Raw genomic sequence first — 13,693 nt, 5'->3', positions numbered from 1 at the left:
TGGTGAGAACCCGCTTCTGGCTTGCAGAAGGCTGCATTCCACTGCGTCCTCACATGGTTGAGAGACAGCTCTTGTGTCTCCCCCTCCTCCTATAAGAGCACAATTCTAGTGAATCAGAACTCTATTCTTATGACCTCATTGAGCTTTAATAACCTTCTTAAATACCCCATCTTTAATGTAGTCACATAGGGAGTTAGAACTTCAACACAAATCTTAAGGAGCCACAATTTATCCATAGCAGCCTTTATAGAAAAAGTTTGATACTCTTGGCCTATACCAAAAAAGTATAATCTTTCCAACCCACCATATTGCCCATCTATCTGGCATAAATATTTTACTGGTGTTTAATGTTGCAGAGTACATATGCATTTTCCATACAAAGTATTATGTATATAGAGAGGATTCAGATTAGAAATAGCCATGATGTTGGTTATAAAACATTAACTAGTTATTTTAATTTTATAATATTCTCACTGTTGCTCTCTCTTCAAATTACACTGTTAGAACAAGAAAAAATAAATTTAAGAATAGAATGAACATAAATATCTCATTGGTTTTCCTCCTTATGGTTAGTGAAAACATAAAAATTAGGAATAATAAGAATCAGAAAGTTCTTCTAGCACCCTTAAAGGAGCAGAACAGATCTGTAGTGGGCTCAGAATACTTTTCCAAAACACTCAGCTTGCTTTCTCAGTCTTATTCACTGTGTATCACATTTATAGGAGCCATTTAACAAAATGTAGCATTTCCCCAGTCTATGTGTGAAGTAGAGGAAAGAAAAAATAAAAGATAACTCCTAAATAATGGAGGCCTAGTTTTGTCCATCACTAAAGGAATAGCCCATTAAATTGTAGCAGGTGCACACCTAGCACAGAATAATACCAGATAGCAATTAGAAGTGACAGCAACTTGAATATGTCTCAGAAACCTAGTGTTCAGTGAAAACACTAAGAAGCAAAAAATCAACAACATAGGGCCATTTATGAAAATTAAAAATATAAACATGTATAACATATATGTCACCAATGTACATACACTTTCAAGAGTAAATATCAATTACATGCCCTTGAATGCCTATGGGGGAGACTTAAGTGGAAATCCTGGGAGAGAAGGGGAAATTTTTTAAATGAGAGTGTTTTACAACTAGTGATGATGGTGAGCAGAGTATAAGTGGCTCAGATATTTGCACCTGAGGCATCAAAGAAGGGGGGGAGGGAGGGAGGAAGAAGAAAGACAAGGGGTTAGAAAGGAAAATAATGATGGTAAACATAATCCTCTTTGGATCTCACCATTTCATTGAGTTTCTGGTCCTAAGTACCTCAGGCTGTGTTTGAGGGACCATTCTTGAATGTGAACTAAAGGTGCAACCACAGTTCAGAGAGCTAGGGTCAGAGAGGCGAATAGTACAAGCTCAGGCAGAAGTGTTAGACATAAAAGTAAGGAGCTGCCCGAACGAACGAACGTCCTTTTCCTTTCCTTGAGCCTCTGAGTCTATCCTGACTTATTTATGCCATCTACTGGCCCTTTCCATTAATGGCCTTTGCAAAGCTCTCACTTACTTGCTGCTTGACTTGGACAATGTTACAGTGATTTGGGAGCCAGTACTGAGAGTCTTTTCGCTCAAATGCTCCATTTCTTGCCAAAGTACCCTCTCCGAAGCAACGTCATGCTCCTGTCCTGGTATGTCCACCTTAAGCTTTCCCTTTTGTAGCAAAACTCGGCAAAGTTTTTGCCTTCGTTCATCCCAAGTACTCTCTGGGGGCGGGGAGCAGGGGTGGGGGGAAAGGATGCAGTTTTTGATAGAGGCAAGAAAACCATTCCCAAATTTGTTATAAACATCAGCTTTGATTTCCTTTTCCATAACTGGAAACTTGCCTTGGAATGGGGTATCCTTATGTCCACCTAAAATTCATTTGTAAAACTTTCCCATTTGAATTTAAAAGATTTGCATAAACTTATTATAATCTTAGGGATAGATTTCTGGGTTGTTGTTTTTCACTTGAGTGTAAATTTCTGAACTATAACAATCTGACTCACAGTTGGATGTGTACTATCATATGCCCTTATTGTCTTATTGCCATTTCCCATCTTTCTCTTTTAATTTTCTCATGTATCAGACTATTCCCTGGCTCGACTCATAAGGAAAAGATGATAGTATCTGAAAGCTGTTTCAGCCAGCCAGCCAGTCACTTGCCTCATTACTGATGGTTCCTCCGAACATGTGCAGGAATCTAGTCGTCTTTTTTTTTTTAATGTTTATTTATTTTTGATTGGGGTGGGGGAGGGTGAGAGAGATTGGAAGACACAGAATCTGAAGCAGGCTGACAGCACAGAGTCTGATACAGGGCTCAAACACACAAGCCAGAAGATCATGACCTGACCTGCAGCCACCCAGGTGCCCCAGGAACCTAGTCACCTTATACCTGTTCATAAATAGAAGCCATTCACTAACAAATGTAAAATTTCAACAACAAAAACAAAAATTATGTCTCATTCCACATTACCTTCTTGACAGTACAGTTCATCATATTAAATGATTCCTCACTCATGTTTAGAGCCTGTTACTCTGAAGGAGAAGAATCAAGCAAGTGATTTCTGGAGCAAACACGGAGAATAACCATAAAACTGACAAGCCATCTTCTCTTCCTTGATGATGTGGCTATTAAGCAGATGAAGTCAATTCTAGGAACAGTTGCCCTCAGAGTATTTCCCTCAAATTCCATATGACCATAATGCTGTCATTACAGAGGAAGAGGACAGAATCTCCGAAGGATCCTGAATATCAGGGAGGACTTGAGACACTAAGAGAGAGATTGGAAAGCTATAGCCATGGGTGCAGTGCACCCACCACCTGTTTTTGTACAGCCTGTGACTGAAGAATGGCTTTTTTAAAATTTTTTTTTATTTTTTTAAGTTTTTATTTAAATTCCAATTAGTTAACATACAGTATAATATTAGTTTCAGGTGTACAACATAGTGATTCAACACTTCACCTGGTGCATCACCCAGTGCTCATCACGGCAAGTATACTCCTTTATCTCCATCACCTTTTTTTAAACTTTTAAAGCTATTTTGGGGGTGCCTGGGTGGCTCAGTCAGTTAAGCGTCCGACTTCGGCTCAGGTCACGATCTCGCGGTCCGTGAGTTCGAGCCCCGCGTCGGGCTTTGGTCTGATGGCTCAGAGCCTGGAGCCAGCTTCCAATTCTGTGTCTCCCTCTCTCTTTGTCCCTCCCCCGTTCATGCTCTGTCTCTCTCTGTCTCAAAAATAAATAAAATGTTAAAAAATATTTTTTAAATAAATAAATAAAATAAAAAATAAAGCTATTTTGTAATGTTTATTTATTTAGAGAGCAAGAGAGAGAGCAGGAGAGGGGCTCCTGCAAGAGAGCAAGAGAGCATTTATTTAGAGAGCAAGAGAGAAAGAGAGGGAGGGAGAATCCTCAGCAGGCTCGGTGCTGTCGGTGCAGAGACTGACATGGGACTTGATCCCATGACCATGAGATCATGACCTGAGCCAAAATCAAGAGTCAGACTCTCAACTGACTGAGCCACCTGGGTGCCCCTTTGTTTATATTTTAAATCGTGAAAAAAAGGATATCAAAAGAAAATAGTAATTCATAATGCATGAAAATTACACGAAATTCATTTAAATTTCAGTGTCCATAAATAACATTTTATTGGAACACAGCCTTTCTCATTATTGGCTTTTTGTCTCTGGCTGCTTACATGCTACTGTTATGCCCAGAATTCGTGATCCCCAAAGACCACTAGGGAGCCGAGTCCGATGCAAAAGCAAAGAGCCTTTATTCGAGCTAGCTCGAGCTCAATCCTCTACCTGCACCGACGCAGCGGTGAGATACCAGGGAAAGAGAGCGAGTTTCAAAAGGACAAAGGTTTTATTGGGGCCTAGGGGCAGTTGGTGAGGTAACGGCTATGGCCTCAGCCGATTGGCTGGGGAAGGGTCCTGGGGAAGGGTCCGAGTCCTGTTAGGCAGGTGAGGGGGGGGTTACTCAAGGGGAGGAGGTGTAGTCAAGGTGAAGGACACAGAACAAGATGGAGTCGGCCGGCGTAGGCCCGCCCTTTCACTACAACAGCAGAGTTGAGTAGTTGCGACAGAGATTACCTGGACGGAAAAGCTGAAAATACTTACTAACCAGCCTCTACAGAAAAAGTTTGTTGACTCCTGACCTAGTCAAGTTGGTAAAATATCCTTGGTGGTCTCTACAGCCTGAGATCAATGGGTTTCCAACAAAACAAAACAAAACAGGAGAACTAATGCAGCCAGCCCCTCGCTTCTCAAAATTCATTCTTCTTTCATCCTCCTAATTTAAGCCTTTCTTCATCAGACACTGGTCTCAAGACTCTTGGGTTTCCTTTGTTGCTGTTTCCATGGTGTGTTAGTTCACCTTGAACTACACACACAAAAAAGGGAAGGACTTGTACTGGAAATTTCCCCTACAAATCTCAACTTGTAGTGGTCTTTGGAGGCTCATTCTGAACAAAGAGTTGGGAAGCTCCAGGTAGTTTCACAGAAAACAAGCTGAGGTTCTTCAGAGTACGATCCTTACTCATTTTATAATATTATATGAGGGCAAAAGCCACTTAGAAAGATGACTTCCTTTCTCCATGGTTCCCTTTTCTTCAGGACATTGCTGGTGAAGTCATGAGTTCCTTGGTATCTCTAAACTCCTATTTTATATCACTAGCCCAGAAAAATTACAGCAAGTTTTAAGCCTCTTTTATGTAGATTTTGACCTTCAAACCTGTTAATCAGCAAGTGCCTCAAGGGGTAAAAGTTGCATAGAAAGAGAAGCTCACCTCAAGGTTTATTTCTTTCTTATTTCTGGTTGCCTTGGTTCCTTCCAGTGCTTTTATTTTTTTCCAGGACTTTTAAATAGCTGTTTTTATTTATTGATTTCTTTTATTGTAGCCAGGTTTTATTGTTTGTTTCAAGACAGGAAGTTCGCAAGCTACTCCCTTAAAACCAGAAGTAGCACCATGTTTTAATCTCTTTTTAAAAGGAAATAATCGTCTCAAGTCTTTTTCTACTAGGATTGCCAAATGATAAATCTGTCTGCTCCATTCCAAGAAAAAGTGACCGTAGGCTGGAAATCCTGAGAGATGTCTTTATGATATAAAGTATATTATATTTTCACAGAGTGTCAAAGGGATTCACTTCGCTATAGTAGAGATAATACAATTATGTGACAAAAGAGTCCAAACTATGACCTACATGAGAACGGAATTTTGTCCCAAGGAGATCTTTGGAAGGTGAAATGCCATTGAGAGAGTATGAATCCGTAATGGCTACTCATGTCTGACTTGCCACTGGATACCCTCATTTGTCCCTTTTAATCACGTTTCTGTGTGAATACTGAGCTCCATGACGAAATAGTCGGAACCCAATTACCTCTATCTCTCTACACTTTTGCTTTCGTCTTCTAGGTGACCATACAATCCTTATTTTCCCAAATTATGGACGTAGTAAGCTTCAATGCAATGTTAATTTCCTGAAAGCACGCTTTGCTGTAAGACAGTCATAGGCAGTGCTGTGTTTTCAATTGCATTTCCCCATGACTGCTGGTGTTGGTCACCCTTTGTGATGGATTATGATGTAACTGGCCACTTTTGCAAGGTATCTGTTCAAATCTTTTGTCTATTTAAAATTGTTTTATCTTTGAGTAAGAGTTCTTTGTATGCTCTGGATGGGTCTTTGCTTATTTTTCTGTCTATCAGCTCTTTGTTTACATAAGTATTTCAAAGAGAAAACATTTTTAATTTGATCTAGTCTATTTTTCAATTTCTATTTTGTATGGATTTTATGTCCTGATTGGGAAATATTTACCTAATCCAGGATCATAAAGATTTTCATTTAAACTTTCTTCTAGTAATGTCATAATTTCAGCTCTTTATTTAACTCTAGAACCCATTTGGGGTTAACTTTCATATGTAGGGTGAGGCAAGGGTTGGAGTTTCTTTCTTCCTCTGTATTTATTTATCTATTTGTTCCAGGACTGTTTTTGAAAAGGTTATCTTCTCCTGTTGAATGACTTTGGAACTTTGATTGAAAATCCACTGAACAGTTAAGCGTCAGTGCCCTTTCTGATGCTTTTTTACAGCTCCAGGTAGGAAGCACCACATTAGAACAGCAAATCACCCATGGAAGCCTAGGTAGAGCCCCCCTCTTAATGGGTCATTTTTAGGAAGCACTCTTAGCAATGTAGGCAGTTTTCACTGGTGACTTATAGAGCCAAGATTCTACTTGATTCTCCACCTGTTTGCATATCCACATACTTTTTGCCAGGCACCTGGGAAGAATGAAGTAAACAACCTATTTCTTTAGATATTTTAAGCTTAGTTCCACTGTCCTTATCTTTGATTTCGGTGAAGGGATTTGATCACCCTGAAGTGTCATATAAATTAATAAATGATGATTTAAAAGAGTGCACGGGTTACAATTAGCCCTTGTGAGTCTTTGTCTTATAATCCTGTATATTATTCTAAATTTTTGCAATGTATTTATAATAACTGGCATTAAGGGAAAACAACAATAATAAACGCAGTGCAGAGAAAAATAACAGCTAATGTGTTTTTACGACTGATACTGGCTGTTAATGCAACCGATTCATTTTGTGACTAACAGCAAAAAAGAGAAAACATGAAATTAGCAGCTGAACAGAGCCACCTAGCCATCATTCTGATCAACAATCACTGTGGAAGCTTTAGGGCTTGCCTTCACGTGATTCTTCCTCAGGTCACGAGTGCTCCCAGTCTCTCTGGTCCTGGCTACCACTGATCTTCCTGTTCCTTCCTATCTGCCCGGTCTATTATTCCCATACCCTCCCCACTACCCAGGTCTCACTGAAGATTATGAGCTTGTCTCTTCTTGGCCAGACTTCACCTGCCTGAAGTAACGAAATGATATTCTCACTCCTCTGGACACACCGTCTTGTCATTTCAGCCCACAAATGGCTAACTGGGACCAATTATAGATACTTGGCACATCATTTGTAATTTTAAATGATCTACGAAACAGGAAAAACATGGATTGATTTTTGTATCCTACTTTGATTCTGCTCAACTGCAAATTGTGGTAAAACTTGTTTTGAATAAAAAACTAGGGAAAAGTAAGATGAAAGTCACAGAAGGATGGTCTGTAACCTACAGGCTGCCAATGTCTTTATGTGTTTCTTCTACCACTTGCTCATCAAAGATACTTTCAAAATCAAGTTATGTCACTTAGAACCTCATGTGTCAGAAGTGTGCACTTTGTAGAGTGTTAAGTATCTGCCCCATATATGCAAATATTTAAATCATAGTATCATAGAATTTCAGAGCTGGAAAAGAGCTTGGAATTAATCTTGTGAAGTCCAAGCTCCTAATTTTAAAAAAAAAAAAAAAAAAAAACGTAAATCTTACAGAAGTAAAGAAATTAACCTCAAATCACAGAGCTACTTAACAGTAAAGCAAAATGTTGAATCCCTGCATCCAAAGTCCCATTTTAATCTTACATCCTCAGACTCTAGAATCTGGAACAATACTCTGCACCACAGAGAATCTCATGAATCTTAATCTTGAACCATGGAAGAAATCAATATTCTTGAATACAAATAAGAGTCCATTCTTATAACTTACAATTTACATGATTTTCAGAATAAGCATTTTTTCCATGCATAGAAATTTGGAATGCATAGAAAATGTAGCCCAGATGAGTGCTAAATATTTTTAAAACAAAATATGCCTGGAAAGAAGCAAAATTAGAACAGTACAGGAGGGAGTCTCAAAAGTCCATTGTCTGAGACTTTGAAGTATAGTATCTCAAATTTGCGGAAATTACAAAATAGTTGCAAGTTTCTAGATATTGAGATCTTGGAATGACTAACTAAGGCCTATATGTTGAAATGCATGTCCTTGGCATTGCTGTGATTCAGTTAGATGGTATCTTTTTAATCTAAACTGGACCCTTGATAGCCCCAGTCCACATTCCTGAAAATAATCCCAGGGATCATTATAACCAAACTCTGTGCAGAACTAACCCTCCTGAAACGTTTGCACAGTCCGTGGCACATGGATGCTTAATAGAGAATGTTGTTTCACAGGTGAATTACCTCTTCTCATAATACTGGGAAATTTATAAGATGAAACATTGGGAAATATATAGTTTGAAGTACATCTGTAGATAATAACCAACTCTAATATTGGTGTTAATAAATCAAGCTCCATACCACTTGTAAAGGAAAAACATACTGGCCATAACTTTCCTACTCTCTATAGCCTTATCTTGAAAAAGAGATAGAAATCTTCTCTGTCTTTGGAGGGAAAAAAAAATCTTAAAAAAAATTCCATGTACTTATTCTTCTAACTAAATTGGGTTTATTCCAGCAATGGACTATCCAAAGACAGTGAGGGCAAAATCTTGACATCCATTGTAGTTTTCATCGGCCCATATCTCAGGATGAAAGTTCTTTTCCTATTGTCTCTGAACTAATGGATATCACCATAAGCAGGTGAAGGCAGACCACCTCAGGTAATGCCCTATGGACACAATTCACAGTCCACACATTTGGCACTAAAAAAAAGTGTTGAATGAGGGGGCATATTTAGTCAAGCATTAGCCAAAACTGTTTTTAATATTAGGAGAGAAGGACATATACATAAATCACTATACTGTAAAGCAAAAATTATTGCTACAAAAGAAATATAATCAAAGTACTATAAAGTACCAATGGGGTACTTTATGTAACTGATGGCATGAGAAAAGCTATATAATGCAGTCAAATTGCGCTTTGAACATTTATTAAGTTCCGGTAGGAAGAAACACAGAGATTGCATTCTATGCTGCAAGAGTAGTGAAGGCGTGAACATTTATCCTGTGTTTAGGAATGGAGAGAAGACCAGAGGTTGGATTGAAAGTTGGAGGGAAGAAAAGGGGTTTTAAGTGGTCACTGCATCTTTGCCTCCAGATCTGTGCCTCAGGTAGGTGCCCAATTCTACTCAATATTACAGAAAAGCCCACTTCTGCAAGCTGCTTTCTCAGACTCCCACCTCAGCTGGTTTATGTCTGGGTTTGGCCAATAGGAGGTACCCACTAGAGATGGGAGGGCAGATGTGCGAGATCTTGGGGTATATCTGCTCCTGTCTTACTCTTGGGTATTACCTCTAGCAGCAAAAGTGTCTTCTTCGTGACTCTAGCTATCATGGGACAACCCCACCCTGAGCAATTTCACTTGTTACTAGGAAGCCCCCACTTAGATTAGCTTCCTCCATAGAGCTTTGGCCAATTAGTTCTGGGAACTTTTTCTTGTCATGCTGTTTTTTTCTGCCTTAAGGGTGGTAGCAGCTTCCTGTTTTAGTTGAAGGAAATTAGAATACATCACCCCAAAATATGCTTCTTGACATAAAAATTATTTTGAGCTAAAGGCAATTAAGAAGCAGGAGGAGCGCCTGGATGGCTCAGTTGGTTGAGCGTCTGACTCTTGATTTCCGCTCAGGTCATCCCAAGGTCATGGGATCCATCCCTCAGTCAGGTTCTGTGCTGAGCGTGGAGGCTGCTTGAGATTCTTACTGCCCCCTCTCTCTCTGCCCCTCCCCTCTTTCTCCTCCCCTTCTCTCTCCCTCTGCCCTTCTCAAGCTCGCTAGCTCTCTCTCTCTCTCTCTCTAAAAAAAAAAAAAAAATGAAGCAAGAAAAGCTCTCCCCTTCCCTTTTCTGCCTAAAGGTAGGATATAAATGCTACCTAAGCTGGTGTTGTAACTTCTTTTTTTGTAGGTGGCATGTAAAGTTACATAAATTTTAAGTGTACAACATAGGGACTCAGTGATTCTGTACCTTACACAACGCCCACCACAAGTGTAGTCACCATGCATCACCACACAATGTTATTACAGTATTATTGACTATATTCCCTAGGCTGTACTTTTCATTCCTGTGATCTATTTACCTTATAACTTCAAGTTCGTACCTCTTAATCCCCTTCACCTATTTGCCCATCCCCCACCCCATCCCCTCTGACCACCAGTTTGTTCTCCGTATTAGAGTCTGTTTCTGGTTTTTTTTGTTTGTTTGCCTGGTCATTTGTTTTGTCTTTAGATTCCACGTATAAGTGAAATCATATGGTACAGTATTTGTCTTTCTCTCTCTGACTTATTTCACTTAGCATTGTACTGTCTAGGTCCAACCATGCTGTCACAAATAGCAAGATTCTGTTCTTTTTTTTTTTTTTTTTTTTTTGGCTGAGTAATATTCTGTCACATGTATATTTTCTCCATTTACCCATTGATGGGCACTTACGTTGCTGCCATATCTTGGCTACTGTAAATAATGCTGCAGTGAATTTAGGGATGCATAGATCTTTTTCTAAGCCACAGCTTGGAGTTACTGAAGTTTGTCCCACATGATGGGCACTGTGTATGTGTTAATAAACTGTTTTTGTCTTGCTGATCCGATTTTTTGTTTTTTTAATTTCTTTAACTTTTTTTTAATGTTTTTATTTATTTTTGAGACAGAGAGAGACAGAGCATGAGCAGGGGAGGGGCAGAGAGAGAGGGAGACACAGAATCCGAAGCAGGCTCCAGGCTCTGAGCTGTCAGCACAGAGCCTGACGTGGAGCTCAAACTCATGGAATGTGAAATCATGACCTGAGCTGAAGTCAGATGCTTAACCGACTGAGCCACCCAGGCACCCCTGATCTGACTTTTTGTTAAAGAGCCCTAGCTGAGGGGTGCCTGGGTGGCCCAGTCGGTTGAGCATCCAACTTCGGCTCAGGTCATGATCTCACAGTTGGTGAGCTCCAGTCCTGCATAGAGCTCACTGCTGTCAGCACAGAGCCCACTTGGGATCCTCTGTCCCCCTCTCTCTCTGCCCCTCCCTTGCTCATGCTCACACACACTCTCTCTCTCTCTCTCTCTCAAAAATAAATAAACATTAAAAAAATAAATAAAGAGTCCCAGCTGAAAAGTTAAGATGGGTAGAGGTAAAGTTTTGTCTCCTTTACTTGGTTAACCTATGGTTTGCTTCTCTGTCTTTCCTTTGACCTCTCAGCTTCCCCATCATTTGCATAGCCAAATTTCTACATTAAACTACATTGCTTAAAAGACCTGGAGTTGCTTCTATTTTCTGCGGGAGTCTGATGAATGCAGATACCTGTTAAGACTGACTATTAAAAGGAGTAATGGCTTCAGCTCTGCCTTTCTTTGCCTTTTCCTACTTTGGTTTCCTACATTTAAAAATAGGGTTTTTTTTTTCTTGTTGCTGTTCTCAGTTGGCATTACATGAATCAGGCACACATCCCATCAACCTTCCTATGTTTTCTAATCACTTTATTTAATATCCCAAAACATTATTGGACACCTTTTATGTGCAGAAACTGTACTGTTTGGACTCCTGCCCACAAGAAGCAGTGTGCCGTGCTCACAGCCATGTAGCTCGACAATTCGCATATAATGTGATAATGCTTGGATGGTATCTACAAAAAGCCAACAGAATGCAGATGGTAGAGAAAACAATTCCTTACTGGTAGGTGGTAGATGGGAATGGGGGAGGAATATTACAGAAGGACGGTCAGGGGGAAATGAATAATGGTAATAGACACTTATTTATGGTTTACTGTGTTTCAGACACTTTTTAAAAGGTGCTTTACCTATACTTTCTCATTTAATCCTCAAAACAATTGAGGTAGGTAAAGTAGCCACATGTACCAGATGAGAAAACAAGGCAAATAGAAATTAAGTAACTGCCCCCAAAGTATGAACAAAGACGTGGGGAAAGGAAGATGCATAAAAGAGTAAAGAAGAGTAAGTCACTCAGTGCAGCTCTGGTTTTACGGTTTGAGATCAAATATGTCCAGATTAGGAATGCCACCCTAAGAAGTTTGCACTCAGTACCATGTAGCTGAAAGGAATCCACTGTTAATCTCTGTGAAGGCAGCATTGGCAGGGAAACAGGTCATATTTAATTTAATGTTTTTGTGGCAATTTACTATAATAACTAACTTGCAAACCCTTGTTTCATATATAATAATCCTAAATCAAATAGAAATTAAAATTGAGAGAACATGACACTTGAAGTATAATGTTTCTCCTGTTCCACTGGACTAGGATTTGCCTGTGCAAATTAACTCATGTAGAAGTGGGTTCAAGACTTCATTATCCAAAAGTAATGTAATTGGGGATCACATTTATGAAAAAGCAAAAGGCAAAAGTACCCATTTTGTGTGTTCTTTGATCATCATAAGCCGTAAGTATTATATATTCAAATTTCTATTCTGCAGACTAACAAAAATGCTAAAATAAAACACATTAATGTTACCTTAAAATGTAAATATGCATAAATAATAAGTCTAGGGGTACCTGGGTGTCTCAGTCAGTTGGGCATCCAACTTTGGCTCACATCATGATATTGTGACTTATGGGCTTGAGCCCCGCGTCTGGCTCTGCACTGATAGCTCAGAGTCTGGAGCCTGCTACAGATTCTGGGTCTCCCTCCCTGTCCTTCCCCTCTCTCACACTCTCTCTCTCTCTTTCTCAAAATAAATAAACTAAAAAAAAAAGATAAAAAATAATAAGTTTAGCATAATGCCAGAAATAACAAAACATAACAGAACTCAGCATTTCCAAATACTACCACATTTTCAACACCAGGAGAAAATTATCTTCTATTTAAATTTTGCATACCTTTTACAAAATTAGACATTTAAAACTTTTTCTGTTGTGATAGTTTTTTTAAGAAGTAGAAACTGTAAGGGCACATGGGTGCATCAGTCAGTTAACCATCCAACTTCAGCTCAGGTCATGATCTCTCAGTCTGTGAGTTCGAGCCCGGCATTGGGCTCTGTGCTGACAGCTCAGAGCCTGGAGCCTGCTTCGGATTCTGTGTCTCCCTCTCTCTCTCTCTCTCTGCCTCTCCCCCAGCTCTCTGTCTCAAAAATAAATAAGCATTAAAATTTTTTTAATTAAAAAAAAAAAAAGAATTAGAAGCTTTAGCAGTTTTCATTCAAGCTTCCAAATTCAACCTTCAGCATCATTTCTACTTTGTAGAGAATTGGCCAGTAGGGGGCATACATGACCAAGCCATTTAATATGTTTCTATCTGCTATTACAAATTTTGAATTTTAGATAACAGCATGCTCTTGAAGCCAAAGGTATATTTTCTTTAAAACCACCTATCAAACAGCCAAAAACAAAAACTTTGATAATTTGACTTTCAGTCTCTTTTTTTCTCATGAGCTACCAAGTCCAAGTCTTACCTTTGTTTTCAACTACGATAAAATTAAATTTATAATAGAGAGACATAGTAACTTATCAGTTTGTTGTTATACAAGATTGGTAATGTCCATCAGCATCTGAGTGTCTGTTTCTAAGTACCTACACTGATCATCTAGTTATATATATTATCTAATCTAGGTCTTACAGCATACCTATGAATATAGTGTTGTTGTCATCTGTAAGATGGAGAAATGAGAGATTTTTTAAAAAATCACAAATTATGTAGCAGAATAGAGAACTGGACCCAGTTTTGTCTAATTCTAAAGTTTTTGTGTGACATTACTTCTCATTTTTTTCTGTTTTAATTGTGAAATATACAACACATGTAGAAAAGTACACAAAATACAAATGCACAGCTTAAAAATAACTATAAAGCAAATATCCATTTCACCACCACCTTGTTCAAAATAAAGGACATTTTCGCTCCTACAGA

This window comes from Panthera leo, chromosome C1, assembly GCF_018350215.1.
Source record: "Panthera leo isolate Ple1 chromosome C1, P.leo_Ple1_pat1.1, whole genome shotgun sequence".
Lineage (NCBI taxonomy): Eukaryota > Metazoa > Chordata > Mammalia > Carnivora > Felidae > Panthera > Panthera leo.
The sequence above is the reverse complement of the archived record's forward strand: the minus strand, read 5'-3'. Positions refer to the sequence as shown.